General features: G+C 37.0%; 1 protein-coding gene across 1 annotated transcript in view; it reads right to left on the bottom strand.

Moving 5' to 3' along the window:
* The window catches only part of SPOCK1 (SPARC (osteonectin), cwcv and kazal like domains proteoglycan 1), an 875,982-nt gene that overhangs the window by 322,516 nt on the left and 538,575 nt on the right, over positions 1-14,891 (bottom strand). The gene's annotated exons all lie outside the window — the stretch shown is intronic.

Consider the following 14,891-nt stretch of genomic DNA (forward strand, 5'->3'; position numbering starts at 1 on the left):
TGTAAAGTACACGTGTTTTTTGCCGTTGGGTTTGTTTTTTTTTTAAGGACCGAATTACTTTGTGAGAGCTGAAGAAGGAAAGGTTTTCTTCGATTAGAATCACTATATGGAGAAGTAAAAACAGGTCAAAAACAACTACTCAGGAAGCATTAATTAAACACCTCACATCTGCCAGGCACTATGCTAATCACAGAGAATACAAAGAAAGGGGAAAAAAAAACAGTTACTAATCCCAAGAATCTCACAATCAAATACAGGAGACAACAGAAAACACCTATATACAAACAAGATCTGCCCAGTGTAATTGGAAGATAATCTCAGAAGGAAGGTACTAACATCAAGGGATACCAGGACAGGCTTGAAAAAGGTAGGGTTCTATTTTTTTTTTATTTTAACATTTTTATTTTTTTTTTATTTTTAAAAATTGATTTATTTTTAGTTTTCAACATTCACTTTCATAAGATTTTGAGTCGCAAATCTTCTCCCTTTCCTTTTGCTCTCCCCTTCCCAACATGGCATGCAATTGATATAGTTTCTACATATGCATTCATATTAAACATATTTTCACATTAGTCATGATGTAAAGAAGAATTAGAACTAATGGGAGGAACCATGAGAAAGAAGAAGCAAAACAAAAGAGCAAAAGAAAAGGAAAGTAAACAGTATGTTTCCATTCACATTCAGATGCCAAAGTTCTTTCTCTGGATGTGGATAGCATTTTCCCTTGTGAGTCTTCTGGAGTTTCTTAAATCCTTGCATCGCTGAGAAGAGCTACGTCTATCACAGTCAGTCATTACTCAATGTTGCTACTGTTTACAATGATCTCCTGGTTCTGCTCCCCTCACTCTGAATCAGTTGATATAAGTCTTTCCAGGTTTTTCTGAAGTCTCCTTGCTCATCATTTCTTATAGCACAATAGCATTCCATTACATTCATATACCACAGATAGCTCAGCTATCTCCGAAATGATGGGCATCCCTTCAATTTCTAGTTCTTTGCTATCACAAAAAGAGCTGCTATAAATATTTTTTTTGTATATGTGGGTCCTTTTCCTGTTTTTATGATCTCTTTGGGATACAGACCAAGAAGTGGTATTGCTGAGTCAAAGGGTTTTATAGTCCTTTGGGCATAATTCCAAATTGCTCTCCAGAATGTCTGGATCAGTTTACAATGCCACCAACAATGCATTAGTGTTTGAATTTTCCCACATCTCCAGAATTTATCATTTTCCTGTTTAGTCTTGTTAGCTAGGGTAGTAGCAATATCAGAGGAAATAAGTGTATTGACGGACAGACAGACAGACAGATAGATAGATAGATAGATAGATAGATAGATAGATAGATAGATAGATATGAGAGATTTGGGGAAAGTAGAATCAATGGAGTTTTTAAGCAGATTGGATATGAGAAAGGGGACAGAAGAGAGTGGAGTCAAAGAAGGGACCAAATTTGTGATCTTGTAGTACTGGCGGTACCCTTAACTGTAACAGGAACATTAAGAAGAGGTAAAGTTTTGGGAGGAGGTGAATTCAGTTTGGGGAACATCAAATTTAAGGTGTTCGTGGGATATCCAGTTCAAGACGTCCGATAGGTAGTTAGAAAGGTGAGCCTGGAAGTTAAGACTGGATTAGTAGATTTGCAAGTCATCAACATAGATTTGATAATTGCATACAAGAGAGCTGATAAGATCACCAAGAGAAATAGTATAGAAGGAGAAGAGAGCTTTAGTTGATACTCATATTTATCTAGAGGAACCTGAATGAACATCCAGCATAGTCGTCAAAGAAGGATCACTCATACAGGTAGGAGAAGAACTAGCAGAGTAGGGAAAACCTAGAGGGAACATAGCATTCGAGAGAAGAGAGTGTTTTACAGTGTCAAAGGCTGCAAAGAGGTCAAGAAGGACGAGGATTGAGAAAAGGCTATTACATTTGGCAATTAAGAGATAACTGGACTATGCTGTAGAGATAATCAGCTTTGAAAGATACAGTAACTCTGATGGATACAATAGCCTACCACAATTCCAAAGAACTCATGATGAAACATGCAATCCAATTCCAGATAGAAAGTTGGTACACTAAGAGTGAAGACAGAAGCATTACTTTCCTTTCTTCGATTCCTTTTCTCTTTTTTCCTTTCGATCTTCCCTCCTTCTTTCCTTCCCTCCTTCCTTTTTCTTTATTTCTTTCCACATATAAATAGATATGAAATAGCTACAAAATAATTACAATATAATTTGGTGGGGGATACACAGCAGCTGGAGGATGAGGAAATGCCTCATGTCGGAGATCACATGGCACCAGAACTGCACCTTGGAAGAAACAAGAGATTCCAAGAGGTCAAGGGGAGGATGGAGTGTATTCCAGGCACTAGGGGGAGCTAGTGGCATGAAGATACAGATGTGGAAAATGGAGTGGCATGAAGAAGAACGGTTTGCTTAGATGTAGAATATAACAAAGGGGACGGAGAGTAAGAGAAAGGTAGGTTGAAGCCAGGTTATGAAGGGTTTTAAATGCCCAATAGAGAATTTAGTGTTTGATATTAGAGGAAGTAGGAAGCTGATAGAGTTTACAGAGCAAGGAAATGATGTGGTCATATTTATGTAAGAAATGACAAGTTAGGGGCGGCTAGGTAGCACAGTGAATAGAGCCCCAGCCCTGGAGTCAGGAGGACCTGAGTTCAAATCCGTCCCCAGACACTTAACACAAAAACTAGCCATGTGACCTTGGACAAGTCACTTAACCCCAATTGCCCTCGGGGGGTGGGGGTGGAAAGAAATCACAAGTTGACAGTCACGTAAAGGTAAGATGTTATAGGAGGTGGACACTGGAGGCCGAGTCCAATTAAGAGCAATAATCCAGGCAAGAAGGGACTAGGCCCCGAACGAGGCTCATAGTCAAGTGAAGAGATGGAAGGTAAAGATTCACAGGTCTAAGCCTACTGTTCTTCTTTTGATTCCAAAATTTTATTTTAGACTCAAACACCAGAACACAAATATAGAATAGAGAAAGGAAACAAAAACATATCAGAAATTTAAATATTGGGACTTAAATACAAAGTTAGAAAGGGGGGAAAAAGCATGTAGCATGCATAGCAGAACATAGGAGAGGACTCAAAATATTTAACAATAAATTTTCATTTCAAAAAAGCCTGTATGATAAATAATACTCATGCTAAGAATTATCTATCTTTTCTTAGCTTCCTAGTGAGGTTTCTTTTTTTTTTTTCTGCTGTGTACTTTTTTCACTTTACTCTTTCTTCCCCCAAATCCCCCCACCCCAGAAGGTCACAATAAAATTTAGATACATTGCTTTATAGCTATAAATATAGATACAGATATAGATATACACATACATATATAAACATATATAGATATATACTTTCTCAAACCTATTCTACTCCTGATCTTTGTCTTTATGTATGATTATATCTCGTTTCCTATCCCTCCTGCCTCTTATACTTTACTTCTACCAACTACCTTGCCCTCCTATGACTTGCCTACCCTCCTCCAAGGATCCCTCCCCTATCCTCCCATTCCCATAAATCTAAACACCCTTCTATACCCCTATTTTACCTAGTCCCTCACCTTCCCCTCTAAAGATCCCTCCCTTGTCCTCTCCCCTCTCCCTAGGCCCCTACCATTTTATTTATTCTGAATTTAGAAGACTTTTATACTCTCCTAAATATATATGTACTATTCCCTTTAAAACCCATTCCCAATGAAAGTAGGTTATCAGAACTGCCAGCCCTCCTCCTACATCTAATTCCTCTGTATGAATTCTTCCTCTTGCCCCTTATTTGTATAAAATACTCTTTTAAGCTTTTCCTAAATAGTTTTATTTTTAAATTCAAATCATACTCAGGTTTATCCCAATCTTTTATTAGCTACCCAATTATTGTTAAGAATCTGAGAAATTGGGGTGGCTAGTAGAGCACTGGCCCTGGAGTCAGGAGGTCCTGAGTTCAAATCCGGCCTCAGATAATTAACACAAAAACTAGCTGCGTGACCTTGGGCAAGTCACTTAACCCCAATTGCCTTCCAAAAAGAAAAAAAAAACAATAATCTGAGAAATTCCTTTTATATTTTACATATATAAAAAGTAAACAATCTTAAATCCCTTATAATCGGTCTTTGTTATGTGCCTTATATTTCTCTTGGTTCTTCTAACGTCAAATCCCCTATTAAGCTTAGGATATTTTTTAAATAAAGTCTTGAAAGTCTGAAAGTTTATCAAATTTTCATTTTTTTTTCATTCAGGATAACATTTAACTTTGCAGGGTATGATATTTTTAGCTAGAGACCCAGTTCTTTTTCTCTTCAATATGTTGTGTTCCAAGACCTGCAGTCCTTGAAGTTCTCTGCTGCTAGGTCTTGTGTAAGTCTAATTGTTTCACCATGATATTTAAATTGTTTTAATCTTGATGCTTTTAGTGTTTTTTTTTTTCCTTGAGCTAGAGGTTTTGGAATTTGACTATGATATTCCTTTGAGTTTTCCTTATAGGATCTCTTTTAAGTGGTGATCAATAGATTTTTTCTATTTCTACTTTCCCCCCTTGTTCTAATGCTTCAGGACAGTTTTCTTTTATTATTTTTTGTATTATTCTATCGAGATTCTTTTTTTGATTGTAACTTTCAATAAGTCCAATTATTTTTTATATTTTCTCTTCTTGATCTATTCTCCAAGTCTGTTGTTTTTCTTTTAAAATGTTTTCCTTTATCTTCTATTTTTTCATTATTCAGATTTTGTTTAATCATTTCTTGATCTCTTATAATTTCACTGGCTTCACTTTACACAATTCTAATTTTCAAAATAGCATTTTCTTCCTTAAGATCCTGGATCTCCTTTTCTAATTGGTTGACTTTTCTTTCATACCCTTGTTTTTCCTGGATTATTCGTATTCTCTTTTTTAGTTTTTCTTCAATCTGTCATTTGATTTTTAAAGTCTTTTTTTTTTAAGATCTTCTCTGAATTCTTTTTTGGGCAGGTGACCATTGTAACTTACTCTTTGGAGTTTCTTTAATTCAATATCCTCCTCTGAAGATGAATCCTGGTCACCTCTATTCCCATAATAGCTTTCTAAGGTTGGATTCTTTCTCCTTTGCCTGTGCATTTTTGTGGAAATAGCTTTATTTTTGTAATCCCCTCTAGCCCTGGGGTTTGGGAAATGGTGCCTCTTGCCCCAAATCTTCAGTCCTTCCCTCTAGCCTGGTATCAAAGCCAAACCTCCAACTTCCTATGAGTGCCCACAGCCAGGGGCTTTTCTGCTTCTGCACTCACCGGAAGTGTGCTGGTTCCTTCTCACCCCTGCTGCTCTTTGCTGCACAGCTGGGTCTGGCATTCCTTATCAGCAGAGGTTCCCACGATCTTCTCAGGCGCATACACCTAACTTCCCTCACTATCCTGGGGTAAAAGTTCTGGTGGTTGGGGCCAAGGCAATTTCTCAAACCATCTAACCCTCTAAACCATCTAACTTGTAGATTGTAGTTAAAATGGAACCAAGCCTAGAGGTGTTTACTCTTCACAAGGACCAAACCTTGTCCTGGGATTTTTCTGGCAATCTTCTCAAATTGTCCCAGGAGGACCTCAGTTGTACCCTATTTTTATTTATCTCCACCCACACTTTGTTCACCCTAAGATTTTATTTTAATTCTTTTGCAGGTGGAAATCTTGAGAGCTTGGAATTTTCTGACCTACTCTACCAGCTTCCCAGAATCCTCTCCCTACTGCTTCTTTGACACAGAGAATAAGGTGAGAAATTTCTGATATGGAGTCATTCCTTAAACCGTCCCCAGATGCAGAGAGAAGAGCACACACATTGTTACTTTAGTGATTTCACAGACCAGCTAAGAAAGCACAGCACTGACTTCATCAGAACACTGCATGTTTAGCTGTAGATGCCAAGTCATTTGCTGAAAGGAGGCCTCTAGGATTATCTCTTTAGTGTAAGGGATTGTGCCACCTTGATGTTCCACTCTGTCCTAAGGCATTGTAGCAGCAAGAACCCCAAGCGTCCTCAGGGTTTGCTGCCAGCACAGGTTCTTGGATCTGCTTTGATAAAGGAAAGCAACTCAAAACGGGTTTACAAGCTTACCTTAATCAGTCAGACATATATCGTTTACCTTGTTCAGGGGAAAAGGTCAGCACCCCGAACTTCAAAGTACACAGACAGAATTATCAAGACAGAAACAGATCTAGTAGACAGATTTCAAACTGTCCAAACATTACATCCATACCCAGTCAACATCTGGGTTTCAACATCTGGGTTTTTTCAAATCCGGGGGGCTCAGGATAATGGCTTCTCAGAATCCATATCAAATCACAGAACACTTCTCAAAGTGAGCCCCAAAACAAAGCTACACATCAGGGTTTATATAGCCTTCTCCTGGCTCAGAGAATGTAACAACCTTATTGACTCACTGGCCAATCAAGAAGCATCTACTGAAAAACAAGCCTCCCACCCCAGGCTTCAGGTGCACTTTAGCCTAGGGGCAGGGAAGATCTTCCAAATCTGCATTCCCATTACAGGCATTGAGTGCAGCACACATCTCTCAGTTTGGGAAAGAGAGGATTTGCCCATTTCCCCCAGTTCTAATCTCTCTCAAACTTCCCCGTCAACAAATCAACATCCTGAATGCACTCAAGAATTAAGCTGCTTTAAGAAACAGCACAGGTCCCTCCCTCTCCCTGTTTATATCAATCAAAATAATTCTTCCAATATTTTAAAGGCATCTGATATGATTTCACTCCTGAGATGCTAGAATCCAAACATCACTGCCTTTGGATGGCAACTCTAAATTTCTCATGAAGTTTTCTACATGTAGCAGCAGCAAAGTGTCGATTTTAAACAGGAACTAAGGTGCATTTCTTCAGGAGGATCTTTGGTCTAAGGGGATCAATTGAACTCATTCCTTTCCCTGAAAGAAACCCTTAGTGACCTAAAGTCTTTTGAAGCAGTATTTGCTGAAAGATAAATAGGAGAGCTGAAGCAACCTCAGAAATTGTACATCAAACTCTGAGGTCTAAGTGGGGCTCTCCTGGCAGAGATCTGCCTTTGAAAATGTAAATGCTGCACTAAGAGGGCCCTACAATCCTCCATCACTGCTAGGATTTTTCTGTTGCTTCACTGACAGGACAGCTTTCCTCAAGCCATTAAGATCAATCTGGATCTCCAGAAGGCTCTCTCCACCCAAGAGGATTCATGCTCTAAGGCAGGGCTGTCCCCTAAGGCTCTCTCAAGCTGATACTCCATTTTGTTTTTGTCCTTTTACCATGGGCAAGAGGCTCTGGGACCAGTGAACGGGTACCAAACAGGAACTATTTTCTCTAAAATTTTCCAAATTTCTAGATTCTTGAAAGCTGAGCTTCCCCTTAAACCACTCAGTCCTTTGTGAACCCTATTCAGAGTTATGAAAGTAATTAGTGAATAAAAACAAAACTACATTATTAATAACCTTCTAACAACAAACTGGCATTTAAAATTCTTAACCATGGCACTCAAAGCCTTGCCAACTCAGCTTTCTTTCCAACCTGCTTCCTCACCTACTTTCTGGCTCTCTTGTCTCAGTCAGGCTTGCTTCATCTCCCTCTCAGCATTCTAAGGTATCCTAAAGGTTTTGTAGAATCTCCTTTTTCTCTGCTGCCATGGTTTAAGAACCCACTGGCTATATTCTCCCCATTGTTAATGAACTATAACTAGTACTCTCATTCTACTTAACCACTTAACATAAGGTAGTTTAAAGAAGATATTTACTTCAAAGCAAAAACCAATGTAAGAACGTACGGCTGCCACCACTACCTTCCCACCCCGTCCCCTCATATCACAGTCTCTGGTGACTAAGGTTAGAAACTTAATTCAGTTCCTATATAGGATTGGTCCCACCAAGTTCATACCTGACTGGCTATTGATGGGGTAGGGTTCTTCAGATCACTCCAAAAGTCAATCTTTGCTCCTTGGGACATTGAAAGCCTAACTTTGACTTAAGCTCCTTTTTTCTAATGGCTTGCTCTTCTGACCTTTTGAAATTCCCAAGGTTGATATGGGAAAACCAATAAGTGGTATTCCCATAAGTCAAAAGAAAATTAGGCAAAAGAGGCCAGAGTTGAAAGTGTCACCCCTTTTGACATCCTTCAAACAAAAACCTTTTCTTCACTTTATGGTTAGCTGAGTAGAACCATTTGCAAAACATCCATACATGCTCCAGCCTCTCAAAGGTACTTCCCTTAGTCAACATCATGATTTTACAAAAATCAGCCTTCCTGGGTTCTCCATATGGAAAGACACCACATCTCAGGAACTCTGTGATGTCAGGCTTCCATTACAAAGATGAAATTTATAACAAATATCAGGGTATAGTGTTTTTCCCATTTATTTTATTTTTAATCGGGGAATAAAATAGGCATTTCAATAACATATCATAATTAAAACGATGATTATACATGAAACTGCAAATCTATTATGTATAACTTAAAATTATTTTTAAATATATGACAAAGTTATCAATATTTCTTTTTTTTTTCTTCCCTCCCCCATGCTCCACCCTAGTGATGGCCAACATTAGACACAAATACATATATTATTTCTTTAGTTGGAAATAGATAGTGTCTTTGTCCATATGTACTTTATGGTTAAATTGGGTATTTATAATAGACAAAATGATTTATTCACTCAAAGTTATTCTTAAAAAAATATTGCTGTTACCATATACAATGCTTTCTTGCTTCTGCTCATTTTGTTCTTCATTATTTTATACAAGTCTTTCCATGTTTTTCTAAGATCATTCAGCTTATCATTTCTTTGCTTTTATTATTAATTTATTTAATTTCTTAATTAATTTGTTTGTTTCCTGTTAGTTTACAGGATTCAATTCCACAATTCCTTGAGTTTCACATTTTGTCCCCCTCCCTCCCCTCCTCCCTGTGGTGGCATATAGTCAAGTATAGGATCCGAAAATACTAACACATTATACATTAGTCAGGTTATAAAGATGGATTGTATCAGATGGAATGAAAAATGGTAAAGAGGACATAAAACCAAACAAGAGAAGGAAAAAGATCAGGTGTTTTGCTTCCACCTGAATATAAACTCAGTTTTTTCTAGTTCTTTCTCTAGATGCACATATTTCTCTCCATCATGAGTCTTTTGGGAATGACTTTTATATCACTAAATTGCTAAGAGTCCAGTCTATCAAACTTGGTCATCACACATACATTGTGTCTGTAATTGTGTACAAATTTCTCCTGGTTCTACTCTTCTCACTCAACATCAGTCTGTATAAGACTCTCCAGGTAAGTATGAAGACTGTCTGCTACTCATTTCTTATACCACAATAGTAATCCATAACGTGCGTATACCACAACTTTTTCAGTCATTCCCCAATCAATGGGCACCCCCTTAATTTCCAATTCTTTGCCACCACAAGAAGAGCTTCTATAAAGATTTTTGTACATATGGGTCTTCCTCTCACTTCTATGTTCTCTTTGGGATATAACCCTAGGAGTGGTATTGCTGGATCAAAGGGTATGAAAGTATTTATAGCCCTTTGGGCATAATTCCAGTTTGCTCTCCAGAAAGGCTGGATCAGTCCACAATTCCACCAGCAATGCATTAGTGTTCCAATTTGCCTGCATCCTCTCCAGCATTTGTCATTCTCCTGTTTTGTCATCTTAGCCAAACTGACTGTTGAGATGTGGTACCTCAGAGTTGTTCTGATTTGCATTTCTCTAATCAATAGTGATTTAGAGCATTTCTCCATATGCTCATAGATATCTTTAATTTCTTTCTCTGAAAATTGCCTGTTCATATCCTTTGACCATTTATCAATTGGGGAATGACTTGTATTCTTATAAATTTGACTCAATTCTCTGTATATTTTAGAAATGAGTCCTTTGTCAGAGACATAGGTTGTAAAGATTCTTTCCCAATTTCCCACCTCCCTCTTAATATTGGTTACATTGGTTTTGTTTGTACAGAAACTTTTCAATTTCATGTAGTCAAAATAATCCATTTTACATTTTATAATGTTCTCTAATACTTCTTTAGTCATAAAGTCTTTCCCTCTCCACAATTCTGACAGGTAACCTATTCCTTGTTTTACAAGACTGCTTACAATATCAACCTTTATACTTAGATCATGCACCCATTTAGACTTGATTTTGGTATATGGTGTTAGATAATGGTCTATGCCCAGTTTTTGCCATACTATATTCCAGTTTTCCCAGCAGTTTTTGTCAAATAGTGAGTTCTTATCCCAAAAAACAGGGCCTGGGGGTTTATCAAACAATAGATTACTATAGTTGTTGACTTCTGAATCTTGTGTGCCTAATCTATTCCATTGATCCACTCCTGTATTCCTCAGCTAGTACCAAGTAGTTTTGATGACTGCTGCTTTATAATACAGATTGAAATCTGGTATAGCTAGCCCACCTTCCCTAGCATTTCTTTTTATTAATCCCCTTGATATTCTGGACTGTTTATTCTTCCAAATAAATGTTGTTACTATTTTTTCTAACTATATAAAGTTTTTTGGTAAACTAATTGGTATGAAACTAAATATATAATTTAATTTAGGTAAAATTGTCATTTTTATTATATTAGCTTGAACCAGCCATGAGCAATTGATATTTTTCCAATTAGTTAGATCTGCCTTTATTTGTGTGAAGTATTTTGTAGTTGTGGTCATATAGGTCCTGGGTTTGTTTTGGCAGGTAGATTCCCAAATATCTTATAATGTCTACAGTAACATTAAATGGGATTTCTCTATCTCTTGCTGTTGAATTTCATTGGAAATATAAAGGGAAGACAAGGATTTGAGTGGGTTTATTTTATATCCTGCAACTTTGCCAAATTTATTTATTTTCTCAAGTAGTTTTTTACTTAATTCTCTAGGATTCTCTAAGTATATCATTATATCATCTGCAAAGAGTGATAGCTTGGTCTCTTCTTTGCCTAATTTGATTCCTTTGATTTCTTTTTCTTCTCTAATTGCTACTGCTAACATTTCTAGTACCAGATTGAATAAGAGGGGTGACAGTGGACACCCTTGTTTCACCTCTGATCTTATGGGAAATGCTTCTAGCTTCTCCCCTTTACATATAATACTTGCTGATGGCTTTAAATAGATGCTACCTATTATTTTAAGGAAGGCTCCATTTATTCCTATACTTTCTAATGTTTTTACTAGGAATGGATGTTGTATTTTGTGAAAAGCCTTTTCTGCATCTATGGAGATGATCATGTGGTTTCTGCTAGTTTTATTGTTCATACAATCAATTATACTGATGGTTTTCCTAATATTAAACCATCCTTCCATTCCTGGAATAAATCCTACCTGATCAAAATGTATTATTTTTGAGATAAGTTGTTGTAGTCTTTTTGCTAGTTTTGTATTTAGAATTTTTGCATCTATATTCATGAGGAAAATTTGTCTATAATTTTCTTTCCCTGTTTTATCTCTTCCTTATTTAGGTATCAGTACCATATTTGTGTCATAAAAAGAATTTGGTTGGACTCCTGCTACACCAATTTTCCCACATAGTTTGTACATTACGGGAATCAATTGTTCTTTAATGTTTGATAGAATCCACTAGTAAATCCATCTGGCCCTGGAGATTTTTTCCTAGGGAGTTGACTGTTGGCTAATTCAATTTCTTTTGCTGAGATGGGGTTATTTAAGTAATTTACTTCCTCTTCAGTTAATCTGGAGAACTTGTATTTTTGTAAATATCCATACAATTCCCTAAGATTGTCAAATTTATGTGCATAAAATTGGGAAAAATAATTCCTAATTATTCCTAATTAAAAAAATAATTCCTAATTATTGTTTTGATTTCCTCTTCATTGGAGGTAGATACACACTTTTCATTTTGATACTCATAATTTGGTTTTCTTCTTTCTTTTTTTTATCATATTGACTAAGGGTCTATAGATTTTGTTCGTTTTTTCATAAAACCAGCTCTTAGTTTTATTTATTAATTCAAAAGTTTTCTTAATTTCAATTTTATTAATCTCTCCTTTGGTTTTCAATATTTCTAATTTAGTATTTAATTGGGGATTTTGGATTTGTTCTTTTTCTAGGGTTTTCAATTTCATGCCCAATTCGTTGACCACCCTTTTCTCTAATTGAATCATGTATGCACTCAGGGATATAAAACTTCCCCTAAGAACTGCCTTTAATGCATCCCACAAATTTTGGTATGTTGTCTCATTATTATCATTCTCTTGAATGAAATTCAATTGTTTCTATAATTTCTTGTTTGACACACTCATTCTTTAGGATTAAATTGTTAATTTCCAATTAGTTTTAGTATGTCTTTCCATGGCCCTTTATTGCATATAATTTTTATTGCATTATGATGTGAGAAGGATGCATTTAGTATTAATAATTGTGAGTTTTTTTATGCCCTAGAACGTGATCAATTTTTGAGTATGTGCCATGAACCGCTGAGAAGAAAGCATATTCCTTTTTATCCCCATTCAATTTTCTCCAGAGATCTATCATACCTATCCTCTCTAAAATCCTGTTCACCTCCTTAACTTTTTTCTTGTTTATTTTGAGGTTAGATTTATCAAGTTCAGAGAGGGGGAGATTAAGGTCTCTCACTAGTATAGTTTTGCTATCTATTTCTTCCTCTAATTCCTTTACCTTCTCCTCTAGGAATATTGCTTCATTCTCCATGGTGCCTTTTAACAGGATATAATTTCCTTCTTTATCTCTTTTAATTAGGTCAATTTTTGCTTTTGCTTTATCTGAGATAAGGATTGCTACCCCTGCTTTTTTAACTGTTGCTGAGGTGTGATATATTTTATTTCAGCCTTTTACCTTTACCCTGTGTGTATCCCTCTGTTTCAGATGTGTTTCTTGTAAATAACATATTGTAGGATTATGATTTCTAATCCATTCTGCTATCTGTCTCCGTTTTATGGGAGAGTTAATTCCATTCACATTCACAGTTATGATTGTTATCTGTTTCTTTCCCTCCATCCTATTCCTGTCCCTGTTAATGTTCATATTTTCCCCCCTTCTCCCTTTCCCCCCTTAATAGTTTTCCTTTTGACCACCGCCTCCCTCAGTGTTCCCTTATAAGCGCCTTTCCCTTTTCCTCCCCTTTCCCCTTCCTTCTTCCCTCCCTACTAACCCCCCCCCACCTTTCGTAGCCCTTTACCCCTCCTACTGCCTGTAGGATATTTTTATACTTAATGAAGTATGTTATTTCTTCTTTGCACCAAGAGTGACAGGAACAAATCTCATGCAAAGCTCCTCTCCCTCCCCTTTCCCTCTGAAATGATACTTTTTGCGTTTCTTCTCCATATAGTCCTATGTTTAACAGGTTGTTATTTCCTCCTTGCACCAGAACCAATGAGGGAAAAGCTCATATGATTCCCATCTCCCTCCCTTCTTTTCCTCTGCTATACAGTTTTTATGCCTCTTTGTGTGGCATAATTTACCCTTTTCCACTCATTCATTACCTTTCTTCCATGGCAGTCCCTTTGTAGCCCTTAATAAGAATTTTTTTATAGTCATTTTGTGTATTTTATACACTTACTCTGTACTTGTCTATAACCAGTTTGCTCTTATCAAATAGCAGGGTGTGTGTGTGTTTTCCTTGTTTACCTTTCTAAATCACTGTTGCATCTCATAATTGGAGGTTGAATTTTCCATTGAGTTCTGGCTTTTTTTTATCAAGAAGGTCTGGAACTCTGTTATATTGTTGAATGACCATCTCTTTGCCTGGAAGAATATGCTCAGTCTCACTGGGTAGGTGATCCTTGGTTGTAACCTGAGCTCTTTTGCCTTCCAGAAAATTGTATTCCACTGCCTCCGATCTTTCAGTGTAGAGGCTGCCAAATCCTGTGTGATCCTCACTGTGGACCCTTGATATTTGAATTGTTTCTTTCTGGCCACTTGAAGTATTTTCTCTTTTATCTGGTAGTTCTGGAGTTTGGCCACAATGTTTAAAGGACTTTTCAGTTTGGGATCTCTTTCAGCAGGTGTACGGTGGATTCTCTCAATTTCTATTTTACCCTCAGGTTCTAATATCTCAGGGAAGTTTTCCTTAATGAGCTCTTAAGGAATGTTGTCCAGGCTCATTTTTTCATCATGATTTTCTGGTAGGCCTATGATTCTCAGATTATCTCTCCTGGATCTGTTTTCCAGGTCAGTTATTTTTCCATTGAGGTATTTTACCTCTTTTTCTAATTTTCATTCTTGTTGTTTTGTTTGACTAATTCTTGGTTCCTCATAGAGTTATTTGTTTCAATTTGTTTGATTCTAGTTTTTAGCAAAACATTTTCCTTAGTTAATTTTTGTAGCTCCTTTTCCATATCATACACTTTTCTTTTTAGAGAGATGTTTTCTTCATTATAATGTTTTTCTAATTCTGCTATTTTTGTTTTGAGAGAATTATTCATTTTGTCTTCTATGTCTCTCTTTTGGTTTTCTTTTTTTTTCTTTTAAAGCAATTGTGGTTAAGTAACTTGCTCAAGGTTACAAGGCCAGTTATTTCTTGGTGTAGTACTAAGTATCTGAGCCCAGGATTTGATCCCCAGGTCATCCCGACACTGGGGCCAGTGCTCTTACTCAGTGAGTCACCTGGCCACCTCTTCTCTTTTGGTTTTCAATGTTCCTTTTGATCTCATCTAGGACAGCCTTCTGTGCTTGGGACCCATTCCCTATTGATGTTTCAGCTGTGGGTGTGGAGTCCACATTGTCTCCCTCTGAGGTTGGTTCCTCCCTCTGAGGATAGTAGGACTCCAGAGTCTTTGTCTTTGTGGTCTGCTTTCTACCCATTTAGAGGCAGGGTCCTAGCCATGCCCTTCCTCTAGGGATCCCAAGCCTTTACTGTAGAGGGTTTTGCCCTGGGGCAAGATTTACTATTTTTTTTTAGGGGGGGG

Source organism: Petaurus breviceps, unplaced genomic scaffold (genome assembly GCF_028583685.1).
Source record: "Petaurus breviceps papuanus isolate PSGF00001 unplaced genomic scaffold, PetGlider_PUasm1.0 189, whole genome shotgun sequence".
NCBI lineage: Eukaryota > Metazoa > Chordata > Mammalia > Diprotodontia > Petauridae > Petaurus > Petaurus breviceps.